The 17,746-nt window shown below is 40.0% G+C and overlaps 1 protein-coding gene across 2 annotated transcripts in view; it reads left to right on the top strand.

The window, feature by feature from the left end:
- LOC119651631 overlaps positions 1–17,746 on the top strand; it is a 264,754-nt gene that overhangs the window by 227,560 nt on the left and 19,448 nt on the right. The window lies entirely within an intron of this gene.

Raw genomic sequence — 17,746 nt, 5'->3', positions numbered from 1 at the left:
GATACTATTATGGGGGTCAGAATCCTTCTGTGGAATCGAAGGAGGGTTCATGATCAAAACGTTAAGAAATAAAAATGAACGGCTACTTATGGGAAGATACGTACTTAGACGTTCAAAGGATTCTTTAAACTTCACCAAGGATCATAATAGAGATGCTTACTGCTAAATGGAGTCTAAATTATCACCTTATCTGCAAACATTGAATGCAGATTCTGTGAGGGGAGTAACAGAACCTCCAATACATGTTCTAGGAAGTTGTCCCACTATTGTGCAAAGTAAGTGAAGATACCTGGGAGGTAATTTCTAGTATTCTGTAATGTATCTATACTCTATTGCGGGCTGTTGTCTAATCGTCATCTCGAGTATACAAGCTAATATCACAGACGACAAGACCCATAGGAATGATCAGAGACCTGTTGGCTTGTCAAACGCGAAGGGAGCTTTCAATGAATCACCGAAGGTTTCATTTCAACTTTTGTTTCCACCACCCTAGATGGAGAATTTTACAGATTATTAGTTAGCCTTTTTTAAAAATAATAATACAGTATACAGAATTTGAATATGAAAATGTAGAAGATCAGTTGAAATTGCGAAGCCGTTTGTATCATATATTTTAAATGGAGAACCCGCATGCCTCGACCATTTGATTCTCTCTGTTATCTATGTCCCCTTTTCGACTTATTTTGAACAAGTCAAAGAAACAAAGAGGAAAAAAAGACCCAATTTTGTTTTCTAAATGCCGAATGAACAGTTTTTATTGCTCATATACCGGTATTTTGAGGACCAGTTGTCCTCCTTCTCAGTGAGTTTTGTCTGAGACAAAGGCTCAGCGTAACTTGATGCTCATGTTACATCCAATCCTTCGAAAGCTTATTTTTTCTACATGTTGAGAAGAATTTTCCTTATTTCCCAAAAAAAATTTAGAACAAGCCAAAAAAACTCATTCCAGAACTTCTTCACCATCTTTGCCATAGTTTCTGTAAAATTTGAGTCTTTTATTGACGATCTTATCTGTGGTCTGTCATAACGCTCGTTTTTATCTTTTCGGTATTGAGTTTTGAAAACTTTTTTGATAGAAAAAGGGGGCAATTTCCATTTTTTTCAAGACCTTTTACACATTGTTTTATAAGCCCTAATTTTATCTGTAACCGAGGCAAAATTATAGGATCATTTGATAGTAAATGTGGGCCTATCACGTTCTGTTGTAAGAGAACTAGTGCCTCCCGAGTAAGCCAATCCTTTCTAATCCAATATCGATTTTTAGCTCCACTATATATAAGCACATATGAGCCGTTTGAGTTACACATATCTAATTTTGTCCAAAATCAGAGCAGTTTTTGCCTCGAAATGCAAAGATTCGTCCTGTAATGCATCAGATTCAGGTTCAGGTGATACCTTACCGACCGTGAGCAAGGATATTCCCATTTGGCTCGATTTTTTCGGCTAATGCCGTCCTGGTGGGTCAGGGGTTCATTCCAGATCATAGTGGTTTCATGGCTAAATCTATTCCTTTCCTTATTTGTCCACAAACGTAGAAACTCCATGCACGTTTTGCGTAAGTTTTGTGGAATCCAAAGCATATCTTTCATTTCCAGCTCATGACCAAATTAATTTTTGTAAGTCTCACTTACGAACCATGTCACATTTAAATGGTATTCCTTAAACCTACACAATCCGCAAATTAAAATAAAAAATGCCATTCCAAATTATATTAAGAAAATTCAAAATTTTTTAAAAAACATTCAGCTATTTAACAACTCGTAAACAAGAGCTGCTACAAAACAAACTACGTCAATTTAGTAAACATCATGTGATAGAAGTCATTCATCAGACAAAACTTGCAATTTTATTCTGCAGTGTTATCTACGTATATATACGTAGATAACACTGCACAATCTAACCTCCATAGGTCATTATATCCAAAATAGAGGTAAAATCACAGAGGAATTTGAAGTCGAAAATACAGTCCACCAAGGCTTCATCCCCTTATCGGTGACGTTCTTCATACGAGCTTGGATGCACGACGCCAGCTGATGACATCTAGTCATCTCACCTAGGCCTAGGTCAAGAACCTTACACTGCTCCTCTACTGTTTTGCGTCACGTGCTCTTGGAGCGACCTACTTGCCAGTCATGTCAGGAGAATGGGTTCCACTGCATGGTGTAGCCAGCAATGGACTTGTCGTCCCTAATGAACCTACCCATCGCTACTTGCAACTTCCAATCAACTCATCCAGGATTAACTGGCTTGGGCATTCTATTCTTCGTTGGAAATAGTACCAAAGCAGCGTACCCGGATGACAAAGGCCCAGAGCTATTGGATAACAATGGTAATCGTTTTCCATATGCTGCTCCCATACAGCAACACAAAAAGAACATTAGCACAGACCAGATTCAACTTGACGTTTATATTGTGATATCTGCATTTAAAGATTTTATTCAAGGCAGTGAAGTACTAGCAAACGGGAAGAGTGTGATAATCCATCTGACTGAGAACTTTAGTTCTCTTGGTGTTCGTCTTTTCTTTCCAAATCCAGAGCCATTTGGTCAGGGTCAGCGTTGTCGAGGTGTTTGAGGAAAGACGCCATACCATTGAACTCCTCCACGCCCTCTGCACAAGGAAGCATGAAGAATGCCACCGATAACAAGAAAAAATAATATCGTTGGTAGGATGCAACATTGCCGGACTCTCCCTGCTTTCCAACCTAGGAAAAACTTTTTGAGAGAGCCTGGACAACTGAACTTTGTAATCTCAATATCATTCCCAATCACCAGTTCGCGTTCCGTCATAAACATGGAACGCAACACACTGTTGTTTCTAGACTTAATGTCAACAATAAACCAACCGCAGCCTGTGCATTGGAAAAGGTCTTTGATTCCATATGTGCAAACAGACTCATATATAAACTAATCGAAAACAATTTCCTAATTCCGATTATCAGAATTGCCATCAGTTTTTTCGCAGTTAGGCTGTTCTATGTCAACGTGGGAAACGAATTTTCTGATCTTTTGCCAGTAACATCGGGAGTACCGCAAAGATCCAGTTCAGGGCCTACCTTATATATCGTTTGCACGGCTGTCGTACTCAATCCTGAGACCGGCACTGACATTATCCAATATGCCGACGACACCCTTATTTTCGCGTCAAACCTCCGCCAAAGCTATAGAAAAATACTTGGTACTCTTTGCGAATACTTGAATAAATTAGGCAAAAACGCAATTATGTACTTTCAGGAGACAATTTAGATACTCAGGTTGCTAAATGCTTGAAAATTAAAATCGGAAATACAACAGTGAGCAATTCACAGACGGTCAAATGCTTGGGAGCTAATTTTCACGAATTTCTCAAATTTAACGAGCATCTTGAGCTCACTATGAGTAAAGCAAGCGGCGCGGTTAGTAAAATCTACTATCTTCTACGCAAGAAAATAGGTCTTAGTGCTAAAGCCAAACTAATTCTCTATCTGTTACGGAGCACCTACGTGAATCACCTGCTCCAACCCTGCCATGAATAAGTACGAAGCGTTTGAACGTCGAATACGATATTCCACCGGCCTATCTTATAACTGGAAGACTAGAAAGGTCGGGAAAAATGCTGAAGTATATCAACGATAAAGGTAAAACCACTTAAGAATATGTCCTCAATTTGATGGACAGGTTTTTCGAGAAAACCGAAGACCACCCAAATCCATTAATTCGGCAACTCTACCGGCAAGAGCACATCCCCATTGGCCATATTTCTCAGGTCCTGCCAAATTGTGAGTAATAACCTAAAAACCCTCAAATTCTCCCTTTTTGACAATGGTAGGAGTATATAGAGGATAAGCACAAGTTACTGTGATGTGCTATTGTAAATAGTAGTTTTAACTAACCTAAGTTAGAATTAAGCATGTAAATAGTAGTCTTCAAGTAAGTAAAATAAAAACTTTCTGGTGCTTCTAATGCGAGCGCCTTTTTTTAAAAAAATAAAGTTAATGTTTGGTTACTAAGCAAATTTCTAGATTTATGTATGTACATGAAATACACAGTAAAGTAAATTTACGTAGGAGGTCGGATAGGCCAAACAAATGTAATAGTCACCCTTTAAAATAGAATTAGACTAGCTAAGTAGCTAAGCCTTCCTAGAAATAAGCTATCAATGTTGAAATGTAAATCACTATTGAAAAAAAATAGAAAGCATCCTTCTCCACTATATTGGAAATGCCCGTTGTAGAATAACGCTCTACAATTGAGATAGACTTTAACCTGGACCGCAATCGTGCACATAAAATCCTGTAAGAAACCAGGTCTCAGGTAGCGGTTGCGTCTACTACAACGGGACTTTCCAGTGTAAAAATGTGCATTGGCATAAAAGGAAGAGGGGTACTCTTCAGAGTCCCACTATCTTACTTCCCTTGAGCTCAAAAACTCCAGTTTATCTCCATGGAATTCTCGCTCGAGTTACGGAAAAGCTAGCATTCTGGGACCTTCAACACCATTGTCGCACATTGCAGAAACCAATCCTCCTATCCAAGATGCTGTTAACGCTGCTACCGAAAAGCAATGAAGTGTCAAAATTAGCAAGCTGCTTGCCCAGGAATTTGTACCCCTTCTAGTCGGATTTTATGACAAGCAAGGGAGACTTTAAGCGTATTTTGAACCCCAACTAACTGGTCACCCATTTGATACCATTAAACGTATTTGTATTGCCTTTTATCATCTGTAGTCCAACGTACCCGTCTGTGGACATTCTAATGTACAAATCAAGTAGAAGCTACTATAATGGTTTAACTGCTTGCACATTGTTCAGGTTTTTATGAATTTTTATTCGTTACATATTGTAGATGAAGCCGGCACAATCATTCCTTTGTTATATCTTCTTTTCAAAAAATGTGAACTTCCTTAAATCAAATACGTTTCCATCAAATAACCTTATTTCTAGTTAACACCAATTAGAGGAAAATGAATATCACATGAATTGAAATATAGTAGGAAAAGATTCACATTGAGAAAGTTATCCATCACATAAGGTAAATCCCCTAGAGTTAACGACTATGACAGTAATCCTGAAAGTGATTCCCTCAATTCATTTTCCCATGGAACTTACAAAGAATTTGAATTTCCCTGGACATAATTGACAAATAATGTAGTTTCAAATCAAATCAAATGTGAAAAACAATTCAATGTATATAGTTTTGAACAATGCCCAACTTTCTGGCAGAGCTAAACAGAATTTCGGGGATAAAAAAAGTGCCTTCTCAACTACAGGAAAGCACTTACTATAGAAGAAAAGAAATATCTTAAGTTGGAAGTAGTTACAATATATTAATTAACTAGAAACAAGTCTGAGGTTTTAGTAAATTAAATAGTAACTGTTACATTGTAAATGACTTAGTTGTGGTTTAATTAACAATTATTCAATCTATTGTAATAGTTTGTGTTATAGTGTCTCATTTCAAATATTTCCATTAAAAGTTATAATTTGCCGTCAAAAGAATCTTGAATTCACTATTGTCTACTTTGTAATAAAGTATTTAGAATGATTAGAAAATACTGCCTGATGTACACACGAAATTATATTAATTATTCTTTCACATCATTTGGACACAACCGAAATTTTCCATTTCCCGAAATCAAACTGCAAAACGTTATTTTGCATTTGCAACTTCGGTTGGTTTTAGGTAGTTTACCCTGGAACATTATCTCTTCTTATATATCTTTTGACAAACTGTTCATCGTTTTCCAACGTTTGCTTCACTACATTATTTAAATTACAAATTGTCATATAATTATAAACTAACAAAACACCGGAATGAACTTCTCTTAGCGACAATTGTATGGTTTCGTCAGCTTCATCTAACCGAGCAATACGGGAAGTGGTGTCCACTGCAAATCCACAATTATGTTGTTTTTTCCGGACAACGAACTGCCGAACACGCGCCATTGTAACAATTTTAATATTTTGAAATTAGTTTACTGATTTAGGCTAGGGTGGTATGACAACAACAATTAAATAAGCATAGTGAGACTGATTAATTTATAACTGAACTTTACTTATTTCAAACAAAGCAATCCTAAGCAACTTTGAAGGTAGTACTGTAGCCTACTGAAATAATCAGCAGTAAGTTTGACAAAATCTAGTAAAAACCAGAATGTTTTTGCACAGGGTGAATTAAAAAAAGTAAACTGTATCATATAAATGTTGCTTCGACATATTAGTATTTTCTGCCTAAAAAGTTAATTGTACTCTATCTCCGCAAGATGCAAAGAATAGTCAGAGCAACTTGACACCTTTTTCCAAAGTAATTGCTATAACTCAATGCGAACTTCGAAAAGAAATTTCATTGTCGAGGAAATAGTCCCTCATATTTTTTTTTAAGGATTGCGGTCCTAAGTCCCCAGCCACTTGATGTCGGACCGGACCTAATGGGAGCAACTTACTCCCCTTTTTTGGTCCACGGACCCCTCGTTTGGATGGATGCGGACTTAGTACTCCACAATCCTTAAAAAAATATGTTCAGCTCTGGCCAAGTTTTGACCCAAAGTAGGGGCGCATTTACGCTCAATATAATTCGCAGTCATGACGTGTTCTGCGAATTATGTAAAGTAGTACTTAACACCTGAGGCAGCGTTTGACGATTCACCTCTGCCCTGGTAAGAAACTGTAAAGCCGTCTTCGTCTACTATCTTTGAAGTCCCTTATAGTTTAGGACATTACAATGGAGTTAGATTTTTTTTAAACTTCCGGAATTATGCCTTATAACAATGAGAAATTGTGTACTGCTTAAATGGACTTAACGGGATTTCTGATAAATCTCTAAAATAAGGCAATACGCCATTTTTAACTTTAATTGAGCAGATGTCAGAATAGGATGTTGGATAGGTTTTGAGAACGAGGCCTGGTTCACTTTTTGGGGCTCACATTTTGAGCCCATATTCCCCCATATTTCAATTGATATCAAAACTAAACTAGTTTCGAAAAGTACTAATCGAGCCCATCCATGTTTAGTAAAAAAAATACACTCCTTTTTCGCATGGGGGGTATGGTGGTATGCTTAAACTCAACAGAGGCGGTATTTACTATATGTAAAAGGATTAAAAATTTCGTAACAATAGGTTCAGCAGTTTCAGCGTAAATATTGTGTGTCGGACAGATCAACAATCAGACGAACAGACATTAAATCGATTTTAATTTTGCTTCACACAAAACTTTAAAAAAAAGCCCAGATTGAAAATATATCAGAGCTGATCCAACATACTTACAAAGGACAATTGAGGGGTTACTCCTTACCAGAAAGGCGAAAAGTCGCTAAAGACACCTCCAATTTATGTAGAAGAATGTGACAGGACTAATATTACCAGCATCTGGCCCAAAAATTTGACCTAACAGTTTCCATGCGGACCATTATATTACAAGCTAAAACGGCGGAACTCTATATTCATGAACAGGCTGGCTACCATAAAGGTTTAAGAGGTGGGAAGAATTCGATTAAAGCTTCTACACCTTCGAACTTAAAAATAATAATGCCTTCCTAAATGCGGTGGAAATTTGTAAAAAAAAAACAATGGCCTGGATACGCCATTATGGCTGATATATAAACAAAGTTTAATGCCTTAGCAGAAATTCCTACAGACTCTCATTGATATTTCTCATACTCAAGTGCCACCAAACATCCTCCTTCACTGTTCTGTACCATATCGATTAAAGGCGACCTAATCGTCGGTTATCCTGGGATACTATGGCTATCTGCTTATCCCAATGTGAGATCTTTTCACTTTCACTCTCGTTCTCTCATCAACATATTCAAACGTATCTGGCTGGTACGCCGATAAATTAATTTGTTATTGTCTCAGATCAGAACAACTAGTGACATGAATAGATTAGAACCACCAGCCACTTCCATGTACTACTCCAGTATATTGCGAGCAAAACATTAAGGGCGGATTTAACGTAGGAGTTTGAGGAAAGATGAACCCCTTCATACCGTCCAGTCAAGGTAACCTGAAGGTACAGGAGGGTCATAATCCGGAACATAAAGAGTAGAAAACATGTATTTGGTTATTGTTTAATTTCCCGCAGGTCGACGAAGTCCCTTCACAATCCTCGGATTGCAATATCATTGAGAGCTTGTGGAACTACTTCGACGATTGATCTGGCGAACGGTCTATTTCGGGCAAAAACAAATTTAACGGAACATCCTTACGCGGCGTACGTAACCGCTCTTTAATCGTTTCCTTTGCCTTTCCCAGTATGCTCTGGATAGATTCGATTATGTTATTGACTGCATTCAAGTCCTTCTGTAATGCTAGCACCAGATTTTCTGGTATCAGCACCTCTTCTAGAGTCGCCTCTAGGTTCTTCCATTCTTCCACAAATCTTCGCCAGTGGAAGAATACATGCTCTGGGTCCTTCGGGACTCATTGCAGTTTGGACAATCGTGTAACTTAAAATATCCACTTTAAAAGTCTACAGGTAATGGCGATATCTGTCTCTAAAACCACTCCTTGATGACTGGGATGAGCATGCATGTTCACCAACCCTTTCCCGAGTATTCCCAACACTCTTGCCTTTTAGAGATCTCTCCCTTTCGCCGTTCTCCGTCTGCGATAAACAAGAGATAATCTTCGCATTGCATATGTTCGTCATCTCATCTCCCGAGGTGTCAATGGGCATCATTCCTGAGATAACGGATGCTACATCATCTGAGGCAGTCCTGCAGGCAAAACACACCGTTAGAGCTGTGCTTCTGTAAGTCTACAGTAGTCACACTCAGTTTATTCGCGTTAAATGTGACCTCCAAACTGCCGCTGAATGACTGAACCCATTACCCTAGCTATAAGCAACCTGGAAGGATACCGTGGCCCTCCCACGTTCGACATCATCCTTGCCTGGGCCATACTTGCCGTGGATGCTTTGTCGCAAACTTATGGCACGTATTGCTTATAACTAAGCTTCGCATTTATCATCGCTCCCAAGTATTTGATGGCACGCTTGGAGGTGATGATATGATTCCCAATTTGAATACGAGCATAATCTCTATTACTACGGTTGGTAGTGAGGACCGCTTACCTTTTTTTCCTCCGGAAGCGTCAGAACAGGATTCTCTCACTAACCCTTGATAGCACTGATCACTTCGCACGAGTATAACTCAGTATCTATGAGATGCTTTGCAACTATAATCAGTGCCGCATCGTCTGGGTAACCCACCACCGTGGCTACCTCCGGAACTGGAAGATTAAGAACATCGTTATACATAATGTTCTATAGCAGTTTGGAGCCGTGTGGGACACCAGCTGGGACAAAGTACTTCTGGGGTCATCGGTGTCATGCCATTCTTGTAAATAGCTGTTGAAAATTGCTGCGAGGTTGGCGGGAATATTAATCTTCGCCAAAGATTCTCGTATTAGATTTTAATTGGCCAAATTGAATGCATTTCTAACGTCACATTGCTAACACCACGCAATTTTTGCTGGTACTACGGTTTCCGTGAATTACATCTTCGGTCAAACCAGTAACCAATTTGATTGCGTCAATGGTTGATCTAGCTTTACGAAACCCATACTGTCGATCTGAGAGCCATCCTCTGCTATCAACAACCGAGAGTAATCTATTCTAAATTACTCGCTCTAGCATTATCCCCTCAGTGTACAAAAGACAAACACGTCTGTAGGAGGTTGACTCACCTGAAGGTTTACCAACCTTAGACAGTAATACTAATTTCTGTCGCTTCCATGCTATAAAAAATATTTCCTCAGACATGCGCGCCTCGAACATGTCTACCCTATTCGATATCCCATCCACACCTTTAGCTTTGTTGTCTCCTATTCTACCGCAGATCTCCAGCAGTTCGTCTCTGGTGGCTTGCGGAATTTTCGTCACATTCAAGGTGGTTGGAATGTGTCGGTGCCCTCTTCTTGCTGAGCGAATAACCCGTGGACAATTTTAGACAAGAGGGTAGGGCATGATCTGGGGAGATGAGCGGCCTTTGAACCGGTCCATCACGATTGTCCTTATAGGCGCACTCTTTTTGCCCTGATCGAGTCTATCTACTGTCCTCTGAGCCGCTCTTCTGGTTCGATTGCAGGCTGATTAAAGGCTGGCCAGTTCACTATTCCACTAGTAGTTCGGCCTTCTACTGAGGCATGACCATCTCCTAGGCATGGACACGCCACATGCTTTGGCCCACATGAACACCTTTCTCCGTAGATGCGCCTGCTTTATTTGGTTGTCTAGCCACACTTCTACGAAGGTCTGCTCATCCAAAGCTTTTGAAAACTAGCCTGAAATCTTTCGCGGTTTCGGACCTGATGGTTCTCTGCCCTGTGGCTATACTCATAGCTCAAAAAAGATTGTCTGGTGATCATTGTGGGTGTAGTCCCCGCCTACGCATCAGGACACACCACTCGCCAGTGCAGCGCTGACAAAGGTTACGTCTACGATTTAGGTAGACCCCCGTTTACGACAGGTGGTTACATTGCCTTCATACGCTGAGCGCTCAGAATTGTTTTGAGATTATAAAGTCACTGTTACGATTTCTTAAGCTCTCCGGATTTCAATTTTGCCTATGAAAGTAGAGTTTCTTTTTAATTCGCTCTCAATAAGGATTTTATTTGATCCCTTTTCGTAAATTTTCTTCGTATTACCTAAATATTGTTACAATTATAAATATCTTTAAATTCGTTGAAACCTATTTAGAGTGCTTAATCAAAAATAGGGTGGTAAAATGCAAAAGGCATTTGCAAGGGTAGGCACGTAGCAAGCATGAAACGAACCCCATTTTCTGACAAAAAAAATTTCACCATGGAAGGACCAGACTTCATGCGTGATCCTCATGAGAAGCTTTAAAACTAGCACCAAGAGTTCAACGAGGCCTGCCTCAGCGATAGTTTGGTGGGGTGTTAGCCATGGTGGTCACCAGCATCCATTTCTGCGAAAAAAGATGAGAACGTCGGTAGCAGTGTACCAAGCAAATATTTTGGAAGCCACCGTTAAACCTCTTACTCAATCCCTTTCCAAAAATCAGTGTTGGACGTTTCAACAGGACTCTGCGCCGGCGCACAAGGTTTGCTCAACTCAAAACTTGGCCCGAAATCAACGTTCCCAGTTTTATATGTTCCGACAATTGTCTGGTGGTTCAGACAATATTCTTATAATCCAAATCTTTATCTACTGAACTATAAATTATTACTAGTTATGGAAGGCATGGTGTGCTGAAATAGACACCCAAATATCGACTCGCCGAAGAAAGCATTAAAACGAGCAGTGGGAAATTTTCTTATGGACATGTGGCGCGGCAGGATCCGCAGCATTCGAAATTTATTTCGAATGTCGCCGATGCGAACGGGTAGATGGCGCGGAACTCCACTCACTTTAGAACTCGCTTAGAACTCGCCACGGGAGTGGAGAATTAGCGGTGAGTAAGTGCCGTTGGTTGGGACAGAAAAAACCGCATGGAAATAAGCCGGTCTCTTCTGTATCCGACCGCGGCGAGTAACACTCATAAAGATCAAAGAAAATTTATTATATTAAAGTATTATTATTATTAACAGTGCATTGAAGAATTGTAATTTTGATTAAATCTGTAAAGAATGGAAAAGTGATTAAAGTGATTAAATTGGTGACCCCGACGTGATCTGAACACGCAACCTTCTGATCTGGAGTAGTGGGCACCGCAATAGATGGATGGGCCAAAGTTTATCAAGGGTAAAGGTAGTCACTTCGAGTAATATTCTTAATTTTCTTATTCCTTAGTATATTGACACTAAATACTATTATTACATTTTAAAATATTATGTCATTTTATGTCTACATTATGGTACGTTTGCAATAGTATTGGGAGCACTAGGTATATCCAACAGGCTCTATGCTACCTTCTTGTAAAAAAACGAAATACATACAACTCCTTTTACCCCTTTTCTGAATACTTATTAGTATGTCCGGATTTCAATTTTGCTCTCTGTAGCTCATTGCTTCCCGTCTACATCCCATTACTCACAAACATCCAACATTTTTCTCTCTACAAGAAAGCAAGCTGGAATACCGGAAGCTGAGCACTTCGGCTTCACAGGTTCATCCTTTGTGATAAATTTCCTAAACATGTTTTTCCAGTCGTGGATAGCTAAAAATCCAAAATATTCCTAGTGTATCCAACTCCGCCATTCCTATGAGTTCACTTTATATGATCATAACGTCATATGTACACGTCTTAGATTGCAATAAATGCACGTGAAATATATAGTTTTGACGTTCTATAACTTTGTTAATTTTGGTGGGATTTTTTAAAACTTTCCAAAATTGTATATGCATGCTTACCATGGTAACAAATTCTGTACTGGTGAGACTTGCGAGCATTCTAGACTTTTCAGAATATGCTATTATTAACTTTATTTGAGCAGATATCAGAACCGGATCTCCGTACACCTGGACCATCATGTTTTTTTCCAAACTAGTTCCATGGGTTTTGAGAACGAAACCTGTTCTAGTTTTCGGCGCACATTTTAAACCCCCACTCCCCTATGTTTCACTGACTACGTCCTGTGAAAAAAATTGACACCCCCATTTCACACATATGAGCAACCCCTTAAATTCAGTAAATTTACTGAACATGTTCGCACCAAATTTCGTGAAAATATCCTTAGCGGTTTCCGAATAAATCGGCTTTCTCAGACAGACAGACGTCAGATCGATTCTAATAAGGTTTTGTGTGAAAAGATCAAGACTATGTCCAACGTTACGAGAAATCATAACACAGCTAAATGCAAGGAAAGCCAGTAACCGACTTAAGCAAGACGGTAGAAGATCTAATTTTAGAAGATAGAATAGAAATGAAAAATAATAACGCTTGCTTCTTAGGAGGGAAATGGCATATAACCAACAAAATTTGGAAATGAATCCAAGCACGCTTAGAATCTAGTCAGAAATAGTCCCTTTATACCTCTCTCGACAATAAGATCATAAGACCCCAAATCAAAGTTTATCAAGGTGCAATGACCCCAATATCTATTGCCTCTTATAAGAATGCCTGACGATAAAATCAAGAAAAACGATGGATTAGTGACCGTTAAAAATTATGCGCAACTTCTATTATATTTCTTAGTATCTGCACAGTCCTGGTCAACAGTGAACTGTTCAAATGCCTTTTTAACTGAATCTTAAAGTGAGGACCTGTTCCAGAATATTTTAATCTGAGTTTTCAATCCATCTCAAAAACACAATAATATACCAAAATCCTGCAAATGCTTAAATGCTTATAACCGACTTCCGCCACCAGTCATAGTAAACATGTCCATTCTAAAAATAATAAAACTTCCCAAATATGACAAATGTCAAATATTTTTTCGGTCCGGTAAAACATCTCTTTCTTCGTTTATCGTTTATCATAATCTATCTATCTGATAATATCGTCTACACTAAATACAACAAGACTGCAACTTAATCTACTTAACATGCATCACTTTCCTCTCCATAAAACATCAACTGCAGCAGATTTACATGGAAACGTCTATAAATCTTTATCGAATCTTTCCCAGCTTGAAAATTCTCCCTTTTTACATGAGAACAAGAGCCATTTGCCACAAATTTCGTATCTATTCACACAAACTCCTCAAGGGCCATGAATCATTCTTGAATGCCATTCCGCATTCTCTTTCTGTTACTAGGCGGTGGGGAGGGAGGAACAAGGGACCAAATACTTCTACGTACTACCTTGATCTATTTAATCTTAACAGAAAAAACATTCCATCTTCCTCCAAAAAAGTATTTGCATACTTCTGTTCTCAGGGAAAGCTTCAGCATCTCAATCTTGCTTGTTCCACGGTGAGCGCTTAGCTCGCTTTAAGTAAATTGTTATCCTAATAGCATACAAATGCTTTCTACTCACTCTGCTCTTTGTTATCCTCAAGAGGTAAAACTCGGGACACGATGAGGACAAAATACAAAATAGAATTATAGAAAGGTAAAACACGGCAAAACGAGTGTGGTGTTTGTTTGTTTGGAGCGGACTGCGAAATGTATCTTCGTTTAATTCTAAAGTTCAGTTTTTCAGCACTTGTAGAACCTAACCCCTCAGCTTGCCAGGAAATTCACTCTAGTCCTGCTGGTCCTGAAGCGAAATGTAAGACAAAATTTAAAGAAACGGAAATTCGAGAAGAAACAATGCACGAATCATGACCGACATTCGACTAAGCTGTGCCATCCATCTATGAATCTATCTCATTTGTAACACATTTTATAGAAAGGAGATATCTGCAAATGCGGTTCAACAACATTGTCTCCGATTCAACATCAAAATTACAAAACAAAGTGCTAATGCTGAAGTGGGTGAGCACTTCAGCCGTTTGCAAGCGTTGGCTTCATCGCACAAGGACCATGTCATCCTGATGACGTGGGCCAAAGTACGACATAAAAAATCGATTTAGGATTTACATTTCTTCTTTTTCTGTAACAACGAGCTTTTCAGTGAAACTAGGATTATTTACGAGATGATGATTAATGTTGTAGAAGGAAGATTAACACCATTTTGTTAGGTGCAGATAGATGTTAGGTTGATAGTAATTTCCCAGAAGGAGGGATTTGATACCGGGAATTGGATCCGGTCAAAGAGTAACAATTTATTCATTATGATGCAAATGCTCACTGTTAGTGTACGGAAGTGGAAATTAAGTTCGTATAAACTCTAAATGAAAAATAGATTTATATTTCAAAAACCAATACTTTATCGAGGTCAACCGTTGATTCATCAGAAAGTTTTTGGATAGAAGTCCAACCGTCATTGCCTCAAAGGAGAAACACTTTTTTCTAGAACTCACAAACCAAACCCTGGGAAACACATACATATTCACTATGTATATTCCCTTTGCCCGATAAAATAAATATTGCTGAATTCATCCTTCTAGCAATTGAGAGCCGAATATAAACCGGATATCTCAACCCGGCGTGGTCATGCTCTTTTCAATTCAGTTGAATGCGCAGGGGAACCCAGTACTCCGTCTCAGGCCTAAGTTATATACGTAGGTCTGTGAGTTAAAGAATAAACGGTAAGTTGTCAAGAACGATCTCCATTCAAAACGAAGTCCCACAGATAACAATGTCCAGTTTGTAACTGAACCGAAGGTGACCAGCAGTTCACTGTTGAAAAAGTTGCTTTAGAAATAGATGAGTATGCATAATGGAATGTCCGGAAATTCATCGAAGGATAGCCTATTCTTTTTATTTGGTGTTTAACTTCCCGAAGACTCCGTCCCATTTTGTACCGCCCTTCATTATTAAATTAAAATTAAAATATTCAAAATATGTAAGAAAATAAATAGCTTGAAGGAGAAAAATATCGTAGTTGAGAGTGAAAACTTAGCCGATTTTCTAAGCAATAGAAATTTACTTCTACCAAATAAGATGTCGCTGCTGAAGTTTCTTGCAATTGTTCGAAGTTTTTGAAAACAAGTTCGTAAGTTGACGGCGTGTTTAAAAGCTTGACAGACAGAATGCAGGCTGGTTTCCGCTCCAGTTTCTCCCGCATTGACCACAATAACACCCTACGATCAATTTGTATACTTTGGAAGCGTGGTATCTGCCGACGGTGGCTCCGAACTGGATGTTTGGCGGCGCCCTCGCTGCCCTGTCTAAAATCTGCAAATGCAGTTATCGCAACACTAAGGCCAGGTTGCGACTGTTTTGTGCTAGTGTTCTTTCTGTGTTGCTATATAGGAATAGCGCATGGAAAGTGAACTTGACTGTTATTCAAAACCTCGAAGCTTTCATCAATAATTGTTTATGTCATATCATCAGAGTACGGCCTGACACTATCTTAAATGAAGGACTTGGTCGGCACACGGGCCTGCCACTCGTGATCGGAAGACAAAAGTGGCAATGGATAATCCACAAATTAAGGAAGGGCGACAATTGCATTGCTGTCTACTCCATGCTGTGGAATCCAATCCACCAAGATGACCGGCGAATGCGTCGCCCCAAGGGCACTTGGTCAGCGTCACTTGTCAGGGGAATAAATTAATATAATATTTGCTTTGGAGCCCTTTGATAATTCGGTCGCTGCCGATCTAGGGCTCCCGTATGCTCCAATGTATTCACCTTTGGGTTACAGCAGATGCTCGATACCCAGGTCCAACAGCCTGACCTCAACACTGGTCCACACCTCCGGTGCTAGTTTGCCGCTATTGGAATTGCCATCCGCGAACGCGCCTACACAATGACGAAATCTATGAGCGATACCATGACCGTCCGGTTGTGGATAAAATCCGGCTCAATAGGTTACGGTGGGCGGGTCACTTAATTCGTATGGATGAGGATGATCCCACCCGGAATATCTATAAGGGCAATATCTATGGTAGAAAAAGAAGGCGAGGCAGACCCTACCTAAGATGGAGCGATGGCGTAGGTCAGGACGCCAGACAGCTTTTAGGGATATCGAATTGGTGGACCTCGACGCAAAACCGGGATGTCTGTAGTTCCTTATTAAGGCAGGCCTAGACCGGATACCAGTTGTCGCGCCGTTGATGATGATGATCCGCGAGCGCGACGCGTAAATAACTCCTAGGCAAGGGTTTCTCTGTTGCTGCTTACATTTTGGCAAAAGCTGCTTGGCATCCGAGCCCTTGCGCACTCTGCTCCGCTTGTATTTTTTTTCGACCTCTTGTTGAAATCAATTGCTTTTGAAAGCGGTGGGCTTCGCCTTCTACTGTTATATTCTTCAACAATCGCCTAGTATTTAACAAAGGCCTTTTTATCCCTCTCATCGACAATATTGGCCTTCTTATTTTCCGCAATTTTGATCAGAATATGCATGGCCTTCTGGTACTGGTTCTTAAGCAGGACTCCAGTGGACCTGCGCTTATTAGCCTGTTACCGGCGACCGACATTCTTGTCAGTCCTTGCTTTTGAGGGGGCGCCAACGTCGACGGTTTTTAGTTTGAAGTACTCTGACTGTTACTACACCCAGTTCAACAGCAGTAGATTCCAAGCTGGAACAAGTCCATCTGTTGCCTCACTCCGGAAAGTCCTTGCGGTTCGTTCCACCACAGTGCTGCTATGGCTAGCATCGACGGCTACTGTCTCTTGACCGGATGCCCTCCAATGATGCGCCTAGCGTCACCACCTCCTCTTCTATCGTCGATTTTTTATTTTTCTTTAACTGAGTCTATGTTTTAGGCCAACGGGTAGTCCGGGAAGAATGGCCATACTGGCTAGCCCGGCCACAAAAGTAAAAGTCAATTGGTCACGCAGCCCTCGACGGGTCATGTTAGCACCTTCTCCAGTGCAGGAGGGCGATTCCCGGGCTTTGCTTCGGCTCATCCCCCTCCCCTCCCCCCAGACCCTCGTCTGTTGGATGAACCTACTCCCAACCTGGCCCTACACACTCTTGGCCCGTCCGAAGACAATTTCCAGCGGCCACCGCGAGGAGGTCCTGTGAGGACTAGCCGAATTATGCATCTTTAACCTGAAGGATAATCAGACCAAGCCACAGAAAAAAGCTAATTTTGTTGATTGAAGTTAGTTCTGCTGCTTACATTTATATTACTTATAAAAGACTTGGTAATGTGCCTCCCTCGATAACTTTCATCCTACTTAGGCTATTTTGCTCCACCCATCTTTGCTTTTACAATTTGCATGGTCTACTAATCACCCGGGGTATAGTTCCCCAGTGTCATGGTACTCACTAGTGTCAAATGATACCAAAGGCTACACCATACACCATGAATTCATTATTGAGCTGCGCCATTCAATAACTCATATATTCAAGCCACTAAAAATTATT

Source organism: Hermetia illucens, chromosome 3, assembly GCF_905115235.1.
Source record: "Hermetia illucens chromosome 3, iHerIll2.2.curated.20191125, whole genome shotgun sequence".
Classification (NCBI taxonomy): Eukaryota; Metazoa; Arthropoda; class Insecta; order Diptera; family Stratiomyidae; genus Hermetia; species Hermetia illucens.
This window is presented reverse-complemented; position numbering and strand designations above follow the sequence as displayed.